Here is a 26,478-nt window from a genome sequence, read left to right as displayed (position 1 = left end):
CAGACAGAATAGAAGTTTAGGCCCTTTGGAATATCAGTAGAGAGTCTCTGAGGAAAGCGCTCAGGGAGACAGTGTACACTCACTATAACTGGAAGTGAAAACAAATAAAAGGCCAGGAACAGAGGAGGATACCTGAGGGAGTGGTCAGAACTAAAGGACTGGTGACTTCATAGGTGTCTCGGAGAAACTGTAAGTGGGCATATATTTAGTACAGTGGAAACGACTCCATCAACACTGACAACTAACTTGAATGAAAGACTCACCCTAAAGCAAAATAAAATCTAATCTGGAATACTGATGAATCCTCCAGTCCATGCATATTTAATGTTGTTAAAGAGGAGGTAACATGATATAGTGTTTATTTAAAATGACAGTGGGGAAATGTCTATTTAGGTCTTCTGCCCATTTTTGGATTGGGTTGTTTGTTTTCTTGTTATTGAGCTGCATGAGCTGCTTGTAAATTTTGGAGATTAATCCTTTGTCGGTTGCTTCATTTGCAAATATTTTCTCCCATTCTGAGGGTTGTCTTTTGGTCTTGTTTATGGTTTCCTTTGCTGTGCAAAAGCTTTGAAGTTTCATTAGGTCCCATTTGTTTATTTTTGTTTTTATTTCCATTACTCTAGGAGGTGGGTCAGAAAGGATCTTGCTTTGATTTATGTCATAGAGTGTTCTGCCTATGTTTTCCTCTAAGAGTTTGATAGTTTCTGGCCTTACATTTAGGTCTTTAATCCATTTTGAGCTTATTTTTGTGTATGGTGTTAGGGAGTGATCTAATCTCATACTTTTACATGTACCTGTCCAGTTTTCCCAGCACCACTTATTGAAGAGGCTGTCCTTTCTCCATTGTACATTACTGCCACCTTTATCAAAGATAAGGTGTCCATATGTGCATGGGTTTATCTCTGGGCTTTCTATCCTGTTCCATTGATCTATCTTTCTGTTTTTGTGCCAGTACCATACCGTCTTGATGACTGTAGCTTTGTAGTATAGTCTGAAGTCAGACTGCCAACAAACACATGAAAGAATGCTCAACATCATTAATCATTAGAGAAATGCAAATCAAAACTACAATGAGATATCATCTCACACCAGTCAGAATGGCCATCATCAAAAAATCTAGAAACAATAAATGCTGGAGAGGGTGTGGAGAAAAGGGAACACTCTTGCACTGCTGGTGGGAATGTGAATTGGTTCAGCCACTATGGAGAACAGTATGGAGGTTCCTTAAAAAACTACAAATAGAACTACCATATGACCCAGCAATCCCACTACTGGGCATATACCCTGAGAAAACCAAAATTCAAAAAGAGTCATGTACCAAAATGTTCATTGCAGCTCTATTTACAATAGCCCGGAGATGGAAACAACCTAAGTGCCGGTCATCGGATGAATGGATAAAGAAGATGTGGCACATATATACAATGGAATATTACTCAGCCATAAAAAGAAACGAAATTGAGCTATTTGTAATGAGGTGGATAGACCTAGAGTCTGTCATACAGAGTGAAGTAAGTAAGAAAGAAAAAGACAAATACCGTATGCTAACACATATATATGGAATTTAAGAAAAAAATGTCATGAAGAACGTAGGGGTAAAGCAGGAATAAAGACGCAGACCTCTTAGAGAACGGACTTGAGGTTATGGGGAGGGGGAAGGGTGAGCTGTGACAGGGCGAGAGAGAGTCATGGGCATATACACACTAACAAACGCAGTAAGGTAGATAGCTAGTGGGAAGCAGCCGCATGGCACAGGGATATTGGCTCGGTGCTTTGTGACAGCCTGGAGGGGTGGGATGGGGAGGGTGGGAGGGAGGGAGACGCAACAGGGAAGACATATGGGAACATATGTTTATGTATGACTGATTCACTTTGTTATAAAGCAGAAACTAACACACCATTGTAAAGCAATTATACCCCAATAAAGATGTTAAAAAAAAAAAAATGACAGTGGGGTGGGATCATGATGTGTACTTGTGGAATTTTAGTTCTGTTCTAGAAACTACTCCCCCTCCCCCCTCCCCCCAAGGTACAAAATAGATCCTCTTCTATTTTGCACAGGGAGAACACAGAGGGAAGTGGTTACAGCAGTGCTCTGAGCAAAGTTAAGGCAAAAAATAAGAGAGCTGGCATTCCCAGCCTCTTATGTAACCATGACAAAATTTTCCTGAGGAAGTTGGGAAGAAGCAAACATCCTTAAAATACTATTAATAGATAATATAATCCCTGTTTCAAGGGAACTTGGAGCAACTGCAGCTTCAATAACTGAGCAAACCCACCAATAGTTACAAGAGCCCTGATATAAGAAAGAAAGCAGCAGAACCAGAGGAAAAGAGAACCCAGATCCCAGGGTCTCCCATTAACCACTCCTAGCTAAGAGTTTTACAATTTCCTAGGCAGATAGGAGCACTGGAATCATCAGAATCTCATCTGAAGTAAAGCGTCTGAAAATAATTATTCATAAATATATGTGTATATACATATATTGTATACACGTATATTATAGCATATGCGTAATTATTATTCCTTAGGATAGGCACTTTTGTTGTCTTCATAGCAAAGTCATCTATTGCTGAAAATAAATATCTGAACTGAGCAAACTCTGATTATAGCAGCTAAAATTCTATGTAGAGGTGGAAAAGCTTAGGACTCTATTGGAACTACAGGTTGTACTGTGACAAACTCTGACTAAATTCACAATCTTGTCAGTGGGAGGATTTTTTTAGCAAATGACAGCATTAGTTTCTTGGGACATTATTTTTACTTTTATCTGTATTAAAAATCATCTGAAGTTAATTTAGAGATGTGAAATTTCTCCAGTCAGAATAGAGCTTGGAGTAGAATTCTTCTGTTGGTCATATCCCTACATATTTATGTTGCTAGATCTCATTGACCATCATTGGCCACATCTCTCATGGAGACATGAGCTGGTGGTGCAGCCAATCATCTTAAGTCATGTGATCACAGACTTTATTCTTAGCTATACTCCACACTTGCTATGTAATGGGTGAAAAGGAATCTAAATGTGTGCCTTGGTTTACGTATTTGTTAACTAGACGTAAGAAACTAGATATTCCCCAGCCTTGGAAAGCTGAAGTGAAGGCTAATGGGCATATATAAAGCACTTTAAAACATAACAACTATATTGATAACAGAAACAACAATGTGCCAAAGATAAAAACAAAACCAAGGAGTACTGTAGCACGCTATTTTTCAGAACTACAATAGAGAGGAAAACTTCATTTTTGTTCCTTTAAGTCGGGAGGAGAATTTCATCCTTAAAACTATGGATGTTTTCCCTGAGATAATGTCCCATGACTTGCAGGTTTAAAGATTTTCTAAATTATTATATTAGCAATAGTAACTAAAACTCATCAAAGTCTGATCTTGGCAAATTAGGTGATTCTACATGTACTTGTTGAATATTTTTCAGAACTGGCAATTCAGCAGCATTTAAAATATTGTGCCATCGAAAATTTGTCATATCACCAGTTGATTTCTGATTTCATAATAAATGATTATAATTTACCTGGTCTCTTTAACACTTTTGCTAATGTTATAGCAAATACTGTTGACATAGGAGTCATAAAGACATAATGAAAACATCATGATTTAATTTTCTTTGATTTTCTTCACTGGTATATAGTATTTTATCAACCTTAGGTTTCTAGATGTAGTCATACCCAATTATACATAAATATTATAAGTATCAGGTAACAGAATCTAACTGGCTTCCCTGACTGATAAACCCATCCTCAGTTGGGAAATAGATTTCTAACATTAATAATAATATAAGCCTCATATGATCTGATTAGTTGACAATTCTGATCTTAAATATTCTGTCTTATTAAGCCATAGTACTATTTATGTCCATTCAACAAACTTTGCATTTTATTAGTTTTCCCATTTATAAAGTCTTCTAGAATTTGTAAAAGGTGATAGGGAAAAACATTTTCTCACAAGGAATCAAAACATTAATTAACAGGCTTATTTTGTTCCCAGAAAACTTGAGGATCACAAAGATAGATACAGCAAGATAACACAATTTAGTGAGAAATCTACAATGAAAAGAAAAGACAGGACCAGCTAATGAGCCCAGGAATGGACTAGAAACTGAAATGTGCACTGTTGAGCCCTATTTTACTGTGAAAGATGGGTTTCCAATTAGGTTCCACGCTTTTTAATGGCCAATGCAAAGAAGGAATGCCCTGAGTTATGTGCACCTCAGGGTCTTTATGATAAATGTAAATACACTGTCTCAGAGAAGCACAACTATTTCACATACTAAGAGTAGAAAGAAATTTCTCAAAGAGTCTGCATAGAAATTGTCCTGACCAACATGCTTACATCAATCTCAGGAATAAGTTTCCTAGAACTGTTCCTTAAAGCACCCAGTGGAATCAATTTAGCAAATATACAGGAGATGAGGAATGGGGGATAGTTTACTGGGATCTGCTTCCTCAGTGCTCTGAAGGTTCACAAAAATAACTGCTACATAAACATGAGGATATGAACTCTTACTAATGAAAGCCTCATAAAATAACAGTATCAACTTCCCATGCATATGAGTTCTATTTAATATTCATTTTAAAATGGGAAGTGCTATCATTGTGCCTCTTCTTGAAAAGCTCAAATATGACTTTTTGGCTTTTCCATATGTTATCTGCTTTCAAAGAATTGTTTATAACCAAAGGGAAGTGTTTAACAGGAGCATATTCTTTTTTTTTTTTTAACATCTTTATTGGAGTATAATTGCTTTACAATGGTGTGTTAGTTTCTGCTTTATAACAAAGTGAATCAGTTATACATATACATATATCCCCATATCTCTTCCCTCTTGCATCTCCCTCCCTCCCACCCTCCCTATCCCACCCCTCTAGGTGGTCACAAAGCACTGAGCTGATCTCCCTGTGCTATGTGGCTGCTTCCCGCTAGCTAGCTATTTTACATTTGATAGTGTATATATGTCCATGCCAGTCTCTCACTTTGTCCCATCTTACCCTTCCCCTTCCCCATATCCTCAAGTCCATTCTCTCTAGTAGGTCTGCGTCTTTATTCCCTCCTTGCCCCTAGGTTCTTCATGACCATTTTTTTGGTTGTTTTTTAGATTCCATATACATGTGTTAGCATATAGTATTTGTTTTTCTCTTTCTGGCTTACTTCACTCTGTATGACAGACTCTAGGTCCACCCACCTCACTACAAATAACTCAATTTCGTTTCTTTTTATGGCTGAGTCATATTCCTTTGTATATATGTGCCACATTCTCTGTTGATGGACACTTAGGTTGCTTCCATGTCCTGGCTATTGTAAATGGAGCTGAAATGAACATTGTGGTACATGTCTCTTTTTGAATTCTGGTTTTCTCAGGGTATATGCCCAGTAGTGGGATGGCTGGGTCGTACGGTAGTTCTACTTCTAGTTTTTTAAGGAACCTCCATACTGTTCTCCATAGTGGCTCTATCAATTTACATTCCCACTAACAGTGCAAGAGGGTTCCCTTTTCTCCACACCCTCTCCAGCATTTATTGTTTCTAGATTTTTTGATGATGGCCATTCTGGCCAGTGTGAGGTGATACCTTATTGTAGTTTTGATTTGTATTTCTCTAATGATTAGTGATGTTGAGCATCCTTTCATGTGTTTGGCAATCTGTATATCTTCTTTGGAGAAATGTCTATTTAGGTCTTCTGCCCATATTTGGATTGGGTTGTTTGTTTTTTGATTTTGAGGTGCATGAGCTGCTTGTAAATTTTGGAGATTAATCCTTTGTCAGTTGCTTCATTTGCAAATATTTTCTCCCATTCTGAAGGTTGTCTTTTCATCTTATTTATGGTTTCCTTCGCTGTGCAAAAGCTTTTAAGTTGAATTAGGTCCCATTTGTTTATTTTTGTTTTTATTTCCATTTCTCTAGGAGGTGGGTCAAAAAGGATCTTGCTGTGATTTATGTCATAGAGTGTTCTGCCTGTGTTTTCCTCTAAGAGTTTGATAGTTTCTGGCCTTACATTTAGGTCTTTAATCCATTCTGAGTTTATTTTTGTGTATGGTGTTAGGGAGTGTTCTGATATCCTTCTTTTACAAGTAGCTGTCCAGTTTTCCCAGCACAACTTATTGAAGAGGCTGCCTTTACTCCACTGTACATTCTTCCCTCCTTTATCAAAGATAAGGTGATCATATGTGCGTGGGTTTATCTCTGGGCTTTCTATCCTGTTCCATTGATCTATATTTCTGTTTTTGTGCCAGTACCATACTATCTTGATTACTGTAGCTTTGTAGTATAGTCTGAAGTCCCCACTGCCCCGAGGAGCATATTCTTTTTCACTGTCCCAGAAGAGAAAATTATGGAAGTTTAGATGTGTGACTGCATATGGATTTTAGATAAATTATTATGACATTAACAAAAAAAAGAATTGTTTATAAATGCCTTAAAAAATAAACAGCACGAAGTTCTTATGACTCTCCCTGATTTATAAACATCCCATTTTCCTGAGCACTGGTGCCTACGGGCTCTTTGGTATGGCTAATGGCAGACTCTGGGAGGGCTCACACCAAGGAATACTTCCCAGAACTTCTGCTGCCAGTGTCCTTGTCCCCACAGTGAGGCACAGCCACCCCACCCCCCACCTCTGCAGGAGACCCTCCAACACTACAAGGAAGTTAGGATAAGAAAATTAAAGATTCAATGTGAAGAAGGCAGACAGCAGAAGCAAGAAGAACTACAATCCTGCAGTCTGTGGAATGAAAACCACATTCACAGAAAGATAGACAAAGTGAAAAGGCAGAGGACTATGTACCAGATGAAGGAACAAGATAAAACCCCAGAAAAACAACTAAATGAAGTGGATATAGGCAACCTTCCAGAAACAGAATTCAGAATAATGATAGTGAAGATGATCCAGGACCTCGGAAAGAGAATGGAGGCAAACATCGAGAAGATGCAAGAAATGTTTAACAAAGACCTAGAAGAATTAAAGAACAAACACCTAGAAAAATTAAAGAACAAACAACAGAGATGAACAATACAATAACTGATATGACAAATACACTAGAAGGAATCAATAGCAGAATAACTGAGGGAGAAGAACGAATAACTGGCCTGGAAGACAGAATGGTGGAATTCACTGCCACAGAAGAGAATAAAGAAAAAAGAATGAAAAGAAATGAAGACAGCCTAAGAGACCTCTGGGACAACATTAAACGCAATAACATTCACATTATAGGGGTCCCAGAAGGAGAAGAGAGAGAGAAAGGACCCGAGAAAATATTTGAAGAGATTATAGTAGAAAACTTCCCTAACATGGGAAAGGAAATAGCCACCCAAGTCCAGGAAGTGCAGAGAGTCCCAGGCAGGATAAACCCAAGGAGAAACACACCAAGACACATAGTAATCAAACTGACAAAAATTAAAGACAAAGAAAAATTATTGAAAGCAGCACGGGAAAAATGACAAATAACATACAAGGGAACTCCCATAAGGATAACAGCTGATTTCTCTGCAGAAACTCTACAAGCCAGAAGGCAGTGGCATGATATACTTAAAGTGATGAAAGGGAAGAAACTACAACCAAGATTACTCTACCCAGCAAGGATCTCATTCAGATTCGACAGAGAAATCAAAAGCTTTACAGACAAGCAAAAGCTAAGAGAATTCAGCACCACCAAAGCAGCTCTACAACAAATGCAAAAGGACCTTCTCTAAGCAGGAAACACAAGAGAAGAAAAGGATCTACAAAAACAAACCCAAAACTATTAAGAAAATGTCAATAGGAACATACATATGGATAATTACCTTAAATGTGAATGGATTAAATGCTCCAACTAAAAGACACAGGCTTGCTGAATGGATACAGAAACAAGACCCATATATATGCTCTCTACCAGAGACCCACTTCAGACCTAGGGACACAAAGAGACTGAAAGTGAGGGGATGGAAAAAGATAATCCATGCAAATGGAAATCAAAAGAAAGCTGGAGTAGCATACTCATATCAGATAAAATAGACTTTAAAATAAAGAATGTTACAAGACACAAGGAAGGACACTACATAACGATCAGAGGACCAATCCAAGAAGAAGATATAACAATTATAAATATATACGCACCCAACATAGGAGCACCTCAATACAGAGGTGAATGGTAACAGCTATAGAAGAGGAAATCGACAGTAACACAAGTAATCGTAGGGGACTTTAACACCTCACTTACACCAATGGACAGATCATCCAGACAGAAAATTAATAAGGAAACACAAGCTTTAAATAATAACACAATAGACTAGATAGATTTAATTGATATTTAATTGACATTTAATTGACATTCCATCCAAAAACAGCAGATTACACTTTCTTCTCAAGTGCACATGGAACATTCTCCAGGAGAGATCACATCTTGGGTCACAAATCAAGCCTTGGTAAATTTAAGAAAACTGAAATCATATCAAGCACCTTTTCTGACCACAACGCTATGAGATTAGAAATAAATTACAGGGAAAAAAATGTAAAAAACACATACACATGGAGGCTAAACAATATGTTACTAAATAACCAAGAGATCACTGGAGAAATCGAAGAGGAAATCAAAAAATACCTAGAGAAAAATGGCAATGAAAACATGATGGTCCAAAACCTATGGGATGCAGCAAAAGCAGTTCTAAGAGGGAACTTTATAGCAATAAAATCCTGCCTTAAGAAACAAGAAAATCTCAAATAAACAACCTAAACTTACACCTAAAGGAACTAGAAAAAGAAGAACAAACAAAACCCAAAGTTAGTAGAAGGAAAGAAATCATAAACATCAGAGCAGAAATAAATGAAATAGAAACAAAGAAAACAGTAGCAAAGATCAATAAAACTAAAAGCTGGTTCTTTGAGAAGATAAACAAAATTGATAACCTTTAGCCAGACTCATCAAGAAAAAGAGGGCGAGGACTCAAATCACTAAAATTAGATATGAAAAAGAAGTTACAACAGACACTACAGAAATACAAAGCATCATAAGAGACGACTACAAGCAACTCTATGCCAATAAAATAGACAACCTGGAAGAAATGGACAAATTCTTAGAAAAGTATAACCTTCCAAGACTGAACCAGGAAGAAATAGAAAATATGAACAGACCAATCACAAGTAAGGAAATTGAAACCGTAATTATAAATCTTCCAACAAACAGAAGTCCAGGACCAGATGGCTTCACAGGTGAATTCTATTAAACATTTAGAGCATAGCTAACACCCACCCTTCTCAAACTCTTCCAAAAAATTGTAGAGGAAGGAACACTCCCTAACTCATTCTATGAGGCCACCATCACCCAGATACCAAAACCAGACAAAGATACTACAAAAAAAAAGTTACAGACCAATATCACTGATGAATATAGATGCAAAAATCCTCAACAACATACTAGCAAACAGAATCCAAAAACATGTTAAAAGGATCATACACCATGATCAAATGGGATTTATCCCAGGGATGCAACGACTCTTCAATATATGCAAATCAATCAATGTGATACACCGTATTAACAAATTGAAGAATAATGACCATATGATCATCTCAAGAGATGCAGAAAAAGCTTCTGACAAAATTCAACACCGATTTATGATAAAAACTCTGCAGAAAGTGGGCATAGAGGGAACCTACCTCAACATAATAAAGGCCATATACAACAAACCCACAGCAAACATCATTCTCAATGGTGAAGAACTGAAAGCATTTCCTTTAAGGTCAGTAACAAAAGAAGGATGTCCACTCTCGCCACTATTATTCAATAGTTTTGGAAGTCCTAGCCATGGCAATCAGAGAAGAAGAAGAAATAAGAGGAATACAAATTCAAAAACAAGAAGTAAGACTGTCACTGTTTGCAGATGATATGATAGTATACATAGATAATCCTAAAGGTGCCACCAGAAAACTATTAGAGCTAATCAATATATTTGGTAAAGTTGCAGGATACAAAATTAATGCACAGACATCTCCTGTATTCCTATACACTAATGATGAAATATCTGAAAGAGAAATTAAGGGAACACTCCCATTTACCATTGCAACAAAAAGAATAAAATACCTAAGAATAAACCTAAGGAGGTAAAAGACCTGTACTCAGAAAACTATAACAGATACAATGCAATCCCTATCAAATTACCAATGGCATTTTTTACAGAACTAGAACAAAAAATCTTAAAATTTATATGGAAACATAGAAGACCCTGAATAGCCAAAGCAATCTTGGGAGAAAAAAACGGAGCTGGAGGAATCAGACCCCCTGACTTCAGACTACACTACAAATCTACAGTAATCAAGGCAATATGCTACTGGCACAAAAACAGAAATATAGATCAGTGGAACAGGACAGAAAGCCCAGAGATAAACCCATGCACCTATGGTCACCTAATCTATGACAAAGGAGGCTAGGATATACAAGAGAAAAGACACTCTCTTCAACAAGTGGTGCTGGGAAAACTGGACAGCTACATGTAAAAGAATGAAATTAGGACACTCCTTAACACCATACACAAAAATAAACTCAAAATGGATTAAAGACATAATGTAAGACCAGACACTATAAAACTCTTAGAGGAAAACATAGGAAGAACACTCTTTGACATAAATCACAGCAAGATCTTTTTTGACCCACCTCCTAGAGTAATGGAAATAAAAACAAAAATAAACAAATGGGACCTAATTAAACTTAAAAGCTTTTACACAGCAAAGGAAACTATAAACAAGATGAAAAGAAAACAATCCAGTCAAAAAATGGGCAGAAGACCTAAATAGACATGTCTCCAAAGATGACATACAGATGGCCAAGAGGCACATGAAAAGCTGCTCAACATCAATAATTATTAGAGAAATGCAAATCAAAACTACAATGAGGTATCACCTCACACCAGTTAGAATGGGCATCATCAGAAAATCTACAAACAACAAATGCTGCAGAGGGTGTGAAGAAAAGGGAACCTTCTTGCACTGTTGGTGGGAATATAAATTGATACAGCCATTGTGGAGAACAGTACAGAGGTTCCTTAAAAAAGTAAATATAGAGCTACCATATGATCCAGCAATCCCACTACTCGGCATATACCCAGAGAAAACCATAATTCAAAAAGACACATGCACCCCAATGTTCATTGCAGCACTCTTTACAAGAGCCAGGTCATGGAAGCAACTTAAATGCCCATTGACAGATGAATGGATAAAGAAGATGTGGTACATAGATACAATGGACTATTACTCCGACATAAAGAGGAATGAAGTTGGGTCATTTGTAGAGACGTGGATGGACCTAGAGACTGTCATGTAGAGTGAAGTAAGTCAGAAAGAGAAAAACAAATATCATGTATTAATGCATATGTGTGGAATCTAAAAAAGTGGTACAGATGAACCGGTTTGCAAGGCAGCAATAGAGACACAGATGTAGAGAACAAACATGTGGACACCAAGGGGGGAAAGCAGGGGGAGGGTTGTGGTGGTGGTGGGATGAATTGGGAGATTGGGATTGACATGTATACACTAATATGTATACAACAGATAGCTAATAAGAACCTGCTGTATAAAAAATAAATTAATTAAATTAAAATAAAAACATCCCATTTTCCTAAATGTAAGGAGAGTAGGATTAAGTTAAATAATCTTTAAGGTTTTTTACTTTAAATATTTAATGACTTCAATATATGTCATGGTGCCACTTTCTTTTTCTTTTCTTTCTCTCTTTCTTTTAAAGCAAAGAACTGTTATTTTCTCAAGCCTCAAAAGGCAAAGGAAAAATCAGTGGATTAATCCCTACAATGGATTCCAATGTCATCCTAGTTTCAGGAGGTGTCCAGTTACAGAGAAACATTTTAGTAATCGTAAGGTTCAGACAGACCTTACGTGACCCTACTCATTCCTGACCAGCAAATAGTTTTTGTTTAATTTCGAAAGAAACCAGACAAACTCTGCAAGGTTACTTGTAATCATGACACCATTCTTAGAATTGCCATGTGCTGGGAACATGCCTTCTTGCTTCCTCCTTCTATCTACAGTATAAATCTGAAGGACTTTGTTATGGCTCTTATACTTGGCACATCTTAGGCCTATTTAGAACATCAACACCATCAATCACAAAATATGGGGCCGACCAGCTGGATGAACCCTGGCTATCATGCAGGGGTTATTTGTCATCTGGGCATGTCTGTTTGGTATATAACACTCCTTCAGTCCCAGAACAATTTTCCCCCTCCGAAAATATTCTCTTTCATTCAGGAAACACGTGATTAATAAAGGACAAGGGTTTAAAGCTGGAGGTCAAGGCTAAAAGTCTTAACCAAACAAGTGCATTGCTTACTAACGTTTGCATCAGCGGTCAAAAATTCCCTTGAAGAGCCCCCGCACTGAAGAAACATAGTCTTAAATGCCATAAATTTCAAGGGACTCCAGCAACTATATTCATCTTGAGGGATTTATTGTAAAATAATGTTGCACATCTGAAAAATGTTTTGCTGCAGAATAATAACACTGCATCAAGCATTTAAAAGGCCCAAACATTTACAATTTATTATAAAAAATTAAGGTTGAAAAGACATAGTTTAACCAATACGATATGCAAAGGAAGTTTGTGCTATAACAGTAGAACAATTTGCATTAAAAATAAATTGTTTTCTAAGATGTCTATTTATACTAAAATGGATTTTTTTTTTTTTTTTTTTCCGGTACGCGGGCCTCTCACTGTTGTGGCCTCTCCCGTTGCGGAGCACAGGCTCCAGACGCGTAGGCTCAGCGGCCATGGCTCACGGGCCTAGCCGCTCCGCGGCATATGGGATCTTCCCGGACCGGGGCACGAACCCGTGTCCCCTGCATCGTCAGGCAGACTCTCAACCACTGCGCCACCAGGGAAGCCCCCTAAAATGGATTTAAAAGCAACACTCCTTCCTTCATATTTTTTGTCTTATATATATGTCAATCTACAATACTTTATGGTACTTTTCCATTAGACAGTTTTTTTCTTTCTTTTTTTTTTTTGCGGTACGTGGGCCTCTCACTGTTGTGGCCTCTCCAGTTGCGGAGCACAGGCTCTGGATGCGCAGGCTCAGCGGCCATGGCTCACGGGGCCCAGCCGCTCCGCGGCATGTGGGATCTTCCCGGACCAGGGCACGAACCCGTGTCCCCTGCATCGGCAGGCGGACTCTCAACCACTGCACCACCAGGGAAGCCCTAGACAGTTTTTCTTTTATCCTTGTTTTCCCTTCTTCCACCAAAAGAACCTTGTTACTTGTTTATAGAATATTGGGTTTTCTTCTTTCTAGGCAATTGTTACAGTTCCACTCTGTCTTAATATTTGATATTTATGAATTGTTTCTGTGTGTGTGATGACATTAAAAAAGCAAATTTTAATAACAAAAATGAAAAAATTGTTGGTTAAGCCTTAAAATTATCCTAATATTGACTTAACTGGAATCAACTCCATTTCTCAATATGGAAAAACGGATTAAACAATGTTTATTTCCCCGGTATTCTAAAGGGAGTCACACACTCCCACTGGACATTTAAACAGCATTTCTTAGAAGAAAAGTGCTAAGTAGATTGTATTATAGGGCTGATGATGTTGCAAGGCCTAAGGAGCACATGTCAGTCATCACGTGATTCATCTTGTACAGACTTCTGAGTTCCTGCACATATGCCACCTGAGGTAACCAGACTTGCTGGAATTCAGTTTCTTTATCTCTCTGCCAAATGCCAAAGTAACAAAAATAGAAACTCAGTACAAAACATACTATATTAAAACTATGTTTTCATTGAAATTCATAATGGCAATGCATTTATCCTGTACACTGCCTTAGAATCATAGCCTTGGGGGCATAAAGAGGTTTTCAAAGTCATCTGGTCTGACTTCTCATCCTATTGCTGTGTAAACTGAGCCTTCAGAGAAGAAGTGGCAGAGGCAAGACTAGCACCCTTGTCTCCCATCTCCCTGTCCAGTGCCCCTGTGCCATGGTATAAATCCTTCTTATGGCTCAACGGTTGGTGCACAATCTTTGGATAAATCTGACTTGCGCACAGCTGGGCAATCTGTTGCTCCACTACTTATGCTAAAATGATAACACTGTATATTTGACTGTTGATGGGGTCTTCTTGGCACTGTACATGCATAATGCTCTCAGTTAACTCAGCTGACCCTGTTAAACAATGACAATGTGTGTGAGGCCTGAGTTTGTTAGCATTCATTGTTACAAAAACACGGTTACTGACCTTGTCATATTGATCAGCACACGGCAATGTGGATCCTGAAGGCAAATAAAGAATTTCTGGTGGTGATGTAAGAGCTATGCTAATTAGTTTCTCCCTCCATTCTGCTCCTAGGCACTGAATAACTGTACAGTTCGGCTAGAAGACTCACTGAGCCCTGCACTAATAAAACCTAAGAATTTTAATAAATAATAATAAAAAATGTTTCAACATGCCATTTCCTTTCAGAACAAGAGTGGCTTTTGCAGAGCAGTGTGACTGGGGGGAGGGACCACCTTATTTTTTGCTGTTGCATCCCTGCCCCCAGCAGAACTGAAACAACAATGTATATGGACTTCTCCCCTCAAAATCCCATTAAAATAATCATCTATCTATATTCCCTTAAAATTATTTTCTTGAGAATGAGTTTTCAAAATGCTACCACACTATGACTAAGACAAGAACTGTATGTGAGACCTAATTTACATATCTAAGCATTTGGATGTGGGTAGTTTTGCCTCAGTGGAAAAACAAGCTAAGTTAATTTTTTGACAATACAATACTACCTTGGTACATCTTGTTCTCCCTTTCCCGTGGGGTCTTACACGAATGAATCAGAAAATTGCTCCCTTATGTTAAGCCTGAGTCTGCACCTGTGTTAAATTCACATGGAATTGAAATTGGGGGTGTGGGGGTGGGGATAAATGTCAGAGAAACTAATAGGATGATATATCTAAGTTTGAATTCTCAAATGGACTAGCATCCATTGCAGAGACCATCAATGGGAACATTTGTGTAGGCATATTGCTTCACATCTAGAATTGAAATTAAGGATATATAATATATAATCATGTTGATTAGCTGTCCTCAAGTTCTCGAGTTTAGTATTAGAAGCATCTGCCTCCAGATTTTAGGAAATTCAGATTACTGGGTATTCTGGAAATTTGGGCATGCCAAAATTTTTACTTTACTTTCTTTGGGTGTCCTAGGTCACTTTCCAAGTATTAAAACAATCTCCATGTTTTAGACATCTTAAGAGAGATCATGAAAAATAAGCAAGTCATTGAAACAAAATATAGACAGCAGTGAAGAGTTGAAAGAAGGGAAGAGATGAATGACCTTTAGATTTGCAAAAACAAGGGGACTTTGGATGTTGTGGACAGGTGGGTGAGTGGGAGGTGGAGAGAGCATGGGTCAGTATAAAAGTGTGAGGAATTAAGTGAGGAAAACAGAGATGTGGAGAGAATTGTGTCCATATTCTAAGTCTGCTCTTATGGAGATGGTTGAAAGGAGTCCGTTTGCCTCACAGTGAGGCAATCTTGTTAATGAAATTTCACATCTGCTTGTTTTATGTTTTGCAGTACAGCACTGACGTTTTTCGGCAATATTGTCCAGCATTTGAGATGCATTCTGGATGAAGACATCTGTCTGTTTGAAAGGTTTTGGTATCAGAGGAAGGAAGGAAATGAGAAAGAAGTTTGGGGCTCTGAGAATAAGACACCTCAGTTTTATCAGCCATGAAGTACATACCACGGAGGACGATTATTTGCATACTGCAATGGAGGCTGGTTAAAGTCCAATCAATTGAATCCAGATGTGAATTTCTTTTGAGTTTTTTTTTTTTTTAAGTGAGGGTTGCCAAAACTTCATGGGAGCAGAGACCACAAGCTATTATAAGCCAAAGGACTCTCAAAGTACAAGGAATGGTTTTTGGCTTATTAGAAGTCCTACTTCTTTAAGGTTGGTATTTGAAATAGAACAAGTTTGTCTGCGATAAATTAGTTAGAGGATATTACAAATAGCTGGCCCTTGCCTAAATAAAATCTTCCAGAACAAGTCTACAAAAAGTGTTCCTGATAATCATCACATATTTAGGGAACACCACAACTGATAGTTTATGCTCTTTTGGTGGGAGGCAAATTCTAGGAAAAACAATCCATGAGAATCCATCACCTGGCACATACCGGTAATGAATGGAGTTTGAATAAAATGCCAAAGGTATGCTTTTAAAAAGGTATAAATGTTCATAGGAATCTTAGACCTCTTAAGAAACTAACAGGAAAGTCCACTAATCTTAGAAATTGATTAGTTAAGAATATTAGGAAATCATCTGGTAGGGGAATTCGGTTGTTCTTGTGTTTTCTTTCCAAATGTGACAAATCTTGATTAGTCAAAACCTTACCCTTCCCTTGGGACTAGTATTCGTGAAGGAATAGTATACTCGAGGACTAAAGTTAAGTAGCAGTATGAATAGAAACATTTTGTTTTAGCTTATTTCCTAAATGTATTGAACACAAGAGTAAATAAAGAAATAATTTTACTATAACCCCATCATCCTGACAAATCAATGTCTTTTCATATCTCTACATTCTCTTCAAGTCCATATCATGCAGTTTTTTAAAGAATATTACAGGTGTGCTAGGATAGACACTTTTTTCCTAAATAATAACTTAATGGAAGCCTTGTCACTTTACCATTTAAATATTATTCAATGTCTTGAATTTACGGAGTTTCATGTATGTACTTAGCAATCTGGCTAATTATCATTTGGTAAGAACATTTTGTTTGTGTTGGACTAGAACTTTTTCCCTGAAATCTCAAAGAAAACCCAGAATTCGTTTAAACTCATTTTAGAGCTTTGGCTTTTTCCTGTATTTGTTTTAGGTCACTTAGTGTTACTTTAAAAATGTATAACCAAACTTGGGAATGAGAAACTCAGAAATTAGAAAAGTGCTTCCTTAGAATAGATAGAATCCATTTCAATTCCATTGGATTTAATTCAACCCCAAACTTATTTTCATGTGCTAGGTATTATAAGGACACAATCAGATGAGGCTAGCTTGTCTCCCAGGGCCTTCTGATGTCTATAGTCCAACATGCCTGGGTTGGACTAAGGCAGAGTTTAAATACAGGAACAAGCAAAGTTCTTGGAGAATTTCCACCCGAGGAAATAGAGAGGTTAATTCAAAAGCAAGGGCTTATTGAAGTAGATGGAAATTAAGCTGGGTCTTGAAGGATGAGAGGGCATGGTTTATTTTTGTTTGGATCCTTTGATAAACTCATTTTGATAAGTGACAGGAAGTCCTATGAAGGCAGTGAATTATGCAAGAGTAACTTTAAGCTTCCTTTAATGAATGGGAATGGAGAGAGACACTCTTGTTCTGAACTCATACTGTGTATCAGGCTCTGTGTTAAGTAAGCCCTTCTTAGGTTATTTAGCCGTGAGCAGAGTGGCTTCATGAGCATGAGATCAGCCCGTTCGCACAGGACACTGTACTCAGAAGGGCCCTGTACTTGGGGCTTAATGCTCTGCAGTTAGTGTTTTGAAATTCTTAATAATTTTATCTTTGAATTTGTGGTTTGTAGGTGAAATCCGATAGAACATTGAAGTATGCGCTGGGGATTTGAAGCCTGAACTCACATGCTGTCCCATGTCTCACCACCTCCACACCTCTCTGGACAGGTTCTCAGCCCCCAGCTCCCCACTACCTGGAGCTGCATGCAGCACTTGACCTCCCCCTTCCCCCATCCCCACACATGGGAAATAAGCCACCCTTCTTCTGGGGTGGCAACCAGGTTGCATCGACAAGGAGAGGCTGTGATCCATCATTGCCGTCTGTTCCTGCTGGAGACCTGGACATGACCATGGGGAGGATCATGGTCAGGCGTGTGTCTCCTGGGGCATCTCAGTGCAGCAAGGAGGTAGCTGACAACTGGAATGAGTGGCTGGAGGCCTTTTGCCCAGCCCTGATCCAGGTACTACCTATGTTCTAGCACAGAGGTAACAATCCCTTGGGTGTTATCCATTTGCCAGTGGGTTGGGAAGACTGACATCCCCACCCCAACCAAGGCCCCACATTTTCATTTTGCTCTAAGGCCAAAAATGTATGTAGTTGGCCCTGACCCTGAGGCAGGTATTACTGTCCTCCTACCTCAGATGGAAAACTAGAGTCTAAGAAGAGCAGGTAAGTGGCAGAGAAGGTAGTCTCACTCTAAAGCCCATCCTCTCTTCACCATGGTGTGCCATACCACCTCCCTTGAGGTGAATGAGAGGGGTCTCAAAGTGCTGACTTTTGGTGCATGCCCATTCCCTTGGAGTGGCCTGGAGGTGACAAGGAGTCCTCGTTTAAGAACACAGATCTGCACTTAAAGGACTCAAGGTCTTTATGGTTTCTTCTGGTGGACAAATGTGAACATTTAAAGAAAATTTTGAGCTCCGGTTCATTCTTATGACTGAATTTTGTCCCTCTAAAATGTATATGTTGAAGCCCTAATCCCCCAATTCCTCAGAATGCTACTGTATTTGGAAACAGGGCCGTCAAAGACATGATTAAGTTAAACTGAGGCTGTTAGTGTGGTCCCTAGTCCAATTTTACTCATGTCTTTATAAGAAGAGGAAATTGAAATACAAATTGCTGAGTGTGCACATGAGAAATACCATGTAAGGACAAAGCAAGAAGACGGTTATCTGTAAGCCAAGGAGAGAGGCCTCACAAGAAACAGAAAACAAGGAGAGAGGCCTCATAAGAAATCAAACCTTGATTTTGGACTTCTAGCCTCCAGAACTGTGAGAAAATAAATTTATGTTGTTTAAATCACCCAATCGGTAGTATTTTTTTATGGTAGCCCTAGCAAATTAATATAACCACTGAGACCCTGATATATTAATCCATCAATATTTGCTGGCCTAAAAAAGCATAGGAACATGATTCTATCAAGTGTTATAAAAATGAAGAGGTATCTATAAAAATCCCTAGGAGAATGAGAGAGAGAAAACGGGATAAGGTGAAAAGAAAAAAATTAAGATACTAAGGTAAGGAACCATTAGGTGTTGCTCTTCACCTTTATTTATTTTTTATATAAATAAGTGATATGTGAATAATATATGTTCATTGTAAAAACATTTTTTAAAATCCTAAATCAGTGCAGTAAAAAAGTCTAGGTCTCTCTTTCCCCCTTCATTCCCCAACTCACTTTCCACTTCGGAAGTAACCACTGATAGGAATATTCTCTCAGACCATATAAAAAATGCATTTAAGAATATATGTATAATATTTCTGTATATGCATAATGTTGATTATGAAATAAATGTGATTATACACTATGTATTGCTATGCAATTCGTTTCTCCTTTTAACAATATGTATAAGGGATTTTTCTCTATCTACCACACTCCTTTATCTCATATAATCTCCCTGTCTACCACACACCATGGTATGGTGGTTGTATAATTAACCTAACCATCATCTTACTGATAGATATTCAAGCTGCTTCCAATTTCTTATGATCATGAAAAATAGTGCAATGAACATTTTTGTAAATATATATTTGTGACATTTAGATTTCTAATCTCCGTATTTCTCAGTCACTCCCCTGATTCCACGTTTACTTCTGGATTCCTTTTTGGAATTTATGGTTAAGACTGTCTTTTCCTATCTGAATTAGGTATGTGAAAGCAGGCTGAGATGCTTTTTCTTTAATGCCACTACAACCAGAATTATGTATGATTTCCTGTTTCCTTGGTAGAGCATAAAGAAAATACTTTAACTGTTAAAGCCACACTGCACACTGCACCAAGGGCCAGGAGTACGCAGTAGGCCACAGAGGAAAGTTTAAGCTGTTGAGCTTAATACATAAATTCTCTGTGGTTTGAGGTGGAAAGACAATAAAGCTTTGAGCTGGGGCATGACTCAGCATCCTCCATGTACCCAAGGGGACCATGGCAATTTAGGATGACACTAGGGATTTTCTCTGGGATGGACATGATTGTATGGTCTTTATTACTGGGAAGGTGTAGGAATACCCTGATAAAGGCTGGGCTGGGCAGTTCTTCCCAATTTCAATGTTCCAGTTCAAGAAGCCCCTGCCCAATGAATAATGGCGCCTTACTTTATGGCTGTATGAAGCAACTAGTGGGACTTTCCCAAGAAGAGCCAAGTTAGTGTTACTGTGAATTGGTAAATATAGTCTTTTGGCAAAAAAAAATGAATACCTGGAATGACTTATTCTAATAGCCTAATGGATGAAGAGGCATACATATTAAAGAACAATATTTAAAAGTTGTAAGCATTTAAAGATGGGTTAAATATATTCTATCACTAGATTTGGGCCCTTCCTTCTTAAGTCTACAAAGCAATAATTCTGAATCCCTTCTGTGTCTGAAACCTTCCAGTCTCTGTTCTCTTTGGCAGAACTTCATGCCTCTTGGCTTCAGGCAGCAATTTTTCAAGAAAGCTTGCCATTTTGGCTTACTTCACCTTTATTTCTCATTTCCTCCATCCACTCAGGCTTCAAAAGCCTCTAATTAGCTGTTTACCTTAATTATTCCAACTAGGACTTCATCTGGTCTTAGATTCTCCCACTTCCGAGGATCCAAAGTGCCAGTGCCTCCCTTTTTAGGAGAATCCTTCTGCTTTTCTGAAAAATGCATTTCCTCACCTCCACTGTGTCTTGTGGCTTCCATAGCAGGGAAAGGGGGAACAGAAAGAAAACTGGCAGTAGTCTTGGGTGCCTGATTCTGAGCCACATCTATTCCATTTAGAGAAAACTGAAATCTCTTACACAGACCCCAGCAGAAGAAAGGGCTTCCACTCAGTCCAGAACTCACAGAGTAGCTACGGTGGCAAATATAAGACCTCAGCACTGCATGGGATTAGCTCACCTCTAGGATCCCCAAGACATTGGAGGTACAGTGGGTTGGTGCCCTTTTTCTTTACCAGACATCCTTTTCTGTCATGTCTTTTAGCTCATGAGCATATACAGGCAAATTAAGCTGCCATGTAACTTGAGGACAATGTCTAGTAGTTGTGAAGCTGGTTTAGGTCAAGGCACTACCACGAATAGACAGAGATTCCCTGGGGTGACCTGTGTTGCTACTTACCAAATAATTAAACATGTGATTCTGGGTTTTCCTAGGCTGTCCAAAAACCAGACTCATTATTTTACATAGATGTATTTGCTTACTAATACACTGTTAGCATCTTGATGAATAACACTTTGTATTTAAATTTTTACATATGGAAATGTTTTGCCAAATATATTGTCACTAGCTTGTGCCCTGATTAACCTAAGGACTATCTTTCTCAGTAGGTGCCATCATGAGCTGACACAGTCTGACCAGTTACGTGTTTAAGTCTGAGAGAAACAAAAGTCTCTGCCACAAAGCTTCTGAGCTTCTAATTTAATCTTGGTATTAGATTTGAATTTGGAATTCACTAAGCCCAAGATAGAGTATGAAATGCATCACTTAAACCTCCTCAGGCAACATGGAGCATGAATTCTATTTACTATCTTCAAAAAGAACCAACTTCTTGGTCTACTGTGAGACTGTCCGCCTAAGCTTTCTGAAGGGTGGTCTGCCAATCCCACCAAAAGGAAAGACTCTGAAGATTATTTTAAGCATGATGGGTTATTTTACTTGGAAGTGTTCTACCACTAAGTTCTTTAAAAATGCTCATATATTTTAAAATTTATTTAAAATTCAGATTCTCTATTTCTCATTTTATCACCACTTTAATTAGGCATAGCAGATTGAAATTAGGTATCATAGAATAACTTTGCATGTTGAGACTAACAATACTGCAATTTATTCCACGTGATGATTTTTTTCTCCCCCGTACCTGTCTGAGTCGCCAGGCATAAATGAATATGCAAAGAACAGGCCTTCATACTTTGGGATTCTCAGATTCTGAAATAAGAAAACTAAGTCATCTAGTTCCAAGACTTGTGAAACAATACCAAGTGTAGAAGTCTTTATTTTGTGCCTAATGACTGAAAAGCAAGTTTTGATGTGCTGCTGGAGAAGCACTCCACAAAATAACTGGTGTGGATAAAAAAATAAATAAATAAAAAAGGGTAAATATGCCACAAGCTATTTGCATATGATAATTTTATAAAACATTCCCTGTGAGAAATACCTGAGTGGAATTAATTCATAATCAGTAGGAACGCAGTGGGAATGTGTTCGTCGAAATAAGTAATCCAAAATTATTCTTGGGCTGTGAAGTTTGTTTACTGCCTTAACTAAAGTGTGTATCAAACGTAAGTGCATCAGCACTGGCTGAGGGTTGGGAGAGTCATGCACAGCCTTCACCTCCAGTGTTTTTCATCCATTCTATTTATATTTCTTGGCAAGAGGTCCAAGCCACAAAAAGGTTTGTCCCAATATTATGTGTGTGTGTCTTTTGCATAGTGATGGACACTGCTCCTTTTCAGAAGGAGCCTCAAAAGTACAGGTGAATTCTTGAAAACTAAATAAGAGTTGCCAATTTAAAAAATTATTTTAAAACTCAACACCTCTATAGGAAAAGACCAATGAGTATTCTTCATCACAGAAATAAAGAACATTTCTTCCCACTTAGAAATTCCCAGGCTCCTTTCCACCCTTCAGATTATCCATACCTGTATGTACGTATATGTATGAATGTCTTGTTCATTAAGCACCTTGTGCCTGGTGTTGGGCTACAAAGAACTTAACAGACATTGCTTCATTTAATTCTCACAACAATGTTGAAAGGTATGTATAATTATTCAGATTTGAGAGCTGAGAAGACAGGCTCAGAAAAGTACCTTGCCTATGGTCTCACAGCTATGGAGTGGCAGAAGCAGAATTTAAGCTCAGCTCTGTCTGGATTCCAGAGCCAATGTTCTTAACCACAATACACTCCTTCATTCCTTGTGCTCTTCTCAGGCTGCATAACTCTCTTTGCAGAAATCTTTCCCTGGTTTTTTTTTTTTTTAATTTTATTTATTTTTATTATTATTATTTTTATTGGAGTATAATTGCTTTACAATGCTATGTTAGTTTCTGCTAAACAGTGAAGTGAATCAGCTATATGTATACATATATCCCCTCCCTCTTGGACCTCCTGCCTTCCCACATCCCACCCGTCTAGGTCTTCATAGAGCACTGAGCTGAGGTCCCTGTGCTATACAGCAGGTTCCCACTAGCTATCTATTTTACACTTGGTAGTGTATATATGTCAATCCTAATCTCCCAGTTCGCCCCACCCTCCCCTTCCCCCTCATGTCCACATGTCCGTTCTCTATGTCTGCCTTTCTATTCCTGCCCTGCAAATAGGTTCATCTGTACCATTTTTCTAGACTCCACATAAATGTGTTCATGTACGATATTTGTTTTTCTCTTTCTGACTTACTTCACTCTGTATGACAGTCTCTATGTACATCCACATCTAAGAGGATGATTTTGAAGCCAGAATGCCTGGGTTTAAATCCTTATACTAATGTGTGATCTTGGACAAGTTATTTATCTCCTCTGTGCCTCCACTTCCTAATCTATAAAAAGGGCATAATAATTGTACCTGGTTCATAGGACTGTTGTCAAAAAATATGAGTATATATACTAAGTACCTAGCACATAGTATGCACTCTTTAACTATTTGCTAGTAGTAGTAGTATAATGCTTTGTATTTGATCATTCCTCTCTCCTGATATCTGACTATGGTCCTAGGTAACCTGATATTCATTGACATATAACTCTTGGTACCTCCTTAGTAGTTTTGGGTTACTTTGCACTCAGTGCCCCTGCTATCAGCCTACAACCTAATCATTCCAATCACAGACTGAATGTTTAGCTGAGCTTTAAATATCTAGTAGTGAATCTCTTCTCCATGCCCAAACTGGGAATAAACGCCTGGCTTCAAACTATCTTCAAGGGCTGGAATATTTCTCCTTTGTGAAAAATAAAGCAAACAACAACAACAACAACAATAATAGCAAGGAAGGAAGGAAAGAAGCAATTTTAAACAAGAAAGTGAGAGTGAGAAAGTTGGGAGGGAGGGAAAGAGGAAGGAAGGAAGGAAGGAAGGAAGGAAGGAAGGAAGGAAAGGGGAAGGGAGGGAAGCAGAAAGGGAGGGAGGGGGCTTCCCTGGTGGCGCAGTGGTTGAGAGTCCGCCTGCCGATGCAGGGGACACGGGTTCGTGCCCCGGTCCGGGAAGATCCCACATGCCGCGGAGCGGCTGGGCCCGTGAGCCATGGCCGCTGCGGAGCCTGTGCTCCGCAATGGGAGAGGCCACAACAGTGAGAGGCCCGCATACCACAAAAAAAAAAAAAAAAAAAAAAAAAAAAGAAAGGGAGGGAGGGAGGAACAAAAGAAGGAAGGAAGGATATGTTAGAGAGCAACATAGCAGGGAGCTTGCAAGGGGAAAGAAGAGTCTAATGCATGGTTAAGTTTCTGTAACAGTCTTTAAGAGGCTCAGAAACACATACCATTTGTGACTACCTGTGTACTTCCATGATGATGCCCTTCTAGTTATCAGAAGAGTCTGAAAGGGAAACCAACACCTTCTGATGCAAAACGTTAGTTTTTCCTCCTTATTATTCCTAGAATGTTTTCCCCCAAATCATAAACTTCCATTCAATCTAATAAAAGAACTGGAGATTTTTTTTTTCTAATTTTGAAAGTTTTATTTTCATTTTCCTTCACACCAAAATATTTCCTAATTTCCCTTGTGATATATTCTTTGACTCATGAGTCATTCAAAAGTGTCTTATTTGATTCTCAAATACTTGGGAATCTTCTAGGTGTCTTCTTTTTGTTATTTTCTAATTTAATTTTCTCTGTGGTCAGAGAAAACTGTGTATGATTTTAATCCTTTAAATTTATTGGTCTCGAGTTTTGTTTGCTTGCTTTTTGCCCAGAATATAGTTTCTTTTGCTGAAAATCCATATCTGTTTAAAAAAACAAGTGCACTTTGCAGTTGTTTGTTATTCTTTAAATGTTAATTGAATATTTGGTTGATAGTGTGTTCAGTGTTTGGAGATTTTATTGAAAAGACCTGACTTCACAAATTTAAGGAGCTATCTAAATTTCAGTCTGGAAATCTTGGAGGCATCAGAGAATACACTCTGGGTGCTTTACTCTTACTGACATTCAGTTAAATTCAACACTGTGAAAAAGCTCTCTGAGGAAATCCCATTAATATATTTTTGCAAATATGGTTGTCCACAAATCAATGGAAAACTACATTTAAAACAACCTCACTAAATGATTCTCTTTTCTGCTAGTTTTTATTATAAATCTAAGCAGCAAAAAATGAAGAAAAATGATGATGAAGGAATAGTTTAAGACAATTGCATGACTAGGATTTATACTTAATTTCTATCAGACTGCACAAAGAAGCTTTCTCAGTTAATTCATGTCTCTGTATTTTAGCTTTACTCAATCATGTAAAAAAGCAACATCATTAATTACACAAGTGAAAGGAGGCATTGAAAAAATTCTGCATCCTTTCATTAACTTACAAAAATACAATTAGTAATTATGAGTGATTTCCTGGAGAAAGTCCAGAGCTGAATTAAAAATATCACTAACCACAGAGATCTTCATTGGTCCCTTAGAGGAAAAAATGCACTGCTATGAAGCTTATTTGCTGTACTTGCTTTTAAAACATTAAAGGACTAATTCATAAGGCAGCCACACAACTTTTGTAATGTTTTAAATTTTCTTTTGTGATCTCTGGGAAATGTGAAGAATGTTCCTTTCTCTAAGTAAAATGCATTTAGTCTAGAATGAGAATAATTATTTCTTCATTCAGAAGTCATGGATATTCTGCCCCCAGAATGAGATTTTTGTTTTATTTTATTTTTTATTTATGATTCTTTAAAACTTTAATTAAAAATTTATTTTTCATTGAAGTATAGTTGACTTACAATATCGTATTAGTTTTAGGTGTACAACACAATGATTTGATATTTTTATAGATTATATTTCATGTAAAGTTATTATAAAATATTGACTATATTCCCTGTGCTATATATTACATCCTTGTAACTTATTTATTTTATAGCTAGTAATTTGTACCTTTTACTCCCCTTCACCTATCTTGCCCCTCCCCCACCCTTCTCACACTCTGGTAACCACTGGTTTGTTTTCTGTATCTCTGAGTCTGTTTCTCTTTTGATATATTTGTTTATTTGTTTTATTTTAATGAGATAGTTTTTTTAAGGCATGTTCTTTTTTTTCAGTTTTGGCATATCAGTTTTTAATGGGCAACTTTATGCTGATTTGAGAAAGATAGGAACAAATTTCCTAAAATATCTAAAATCACTAGGGCCAACTGTACTACTCGTGTCAAATGTTATTCAGGATCTTGTCATCTAAATCTGTTAAAATTATTAAAATGGGTTTTAATTTCAACTTGCTGCAGTTGTGGAGACAGGCTCCTGGGTATCCAATCAATTCTTCCATGTTGATGCTTTGGGACTGTCCCCCTTTGCATCCCTGTTTGAAGAGACATACAGTACAGACTTTCCTCAGGGTATGGCA

At 37.9% G+C, this 26,478-nt stretch overlaps 1 long non-coding RNA gene across 1 annotated transcript in view; it reads left to right on the top strand.

Annotated features, from left to right (window-relative positions):
• The window catches only part of LOC117199826 (uncharacterized), a 40,554-nt gene extending 21,280 nt beyond the window's left edge, over positions 1–19,274 (top strand). The window contains exons 2-3 of the long non-coding RNA XR_004481159.2: positions 15,555–15,933; positions 17,560–19,274. This is a non-coding gene — a long non-coding RNA (uncharacterized LOC117199826). The remainder of the gene's footprint in view (positions 1–15,554; positions 15,934–17,559) is intronic.
• The last annotated feature ends 7,204 nt before the right edge of the window (positions 19,275–26,478 follow it).

The sequence above is a fragment of the Orcinus orca genome, chromosome 9 (assembly GCF_937001465.1).
Source record: "Orcinus orca chromosome 9, mOrcOrc1.1, whole genome shotgun sequence".
NCBI lineage: Eukaryota > Metazoa > Chordata > Mammalia > Artiodactyla > Delphinidae > Orcinus > Orcinus orca.
Note: the sequence above shows the minus strand (reverse complement) of the source record. Positions and strands in the feature narration are given on the sequence as shown.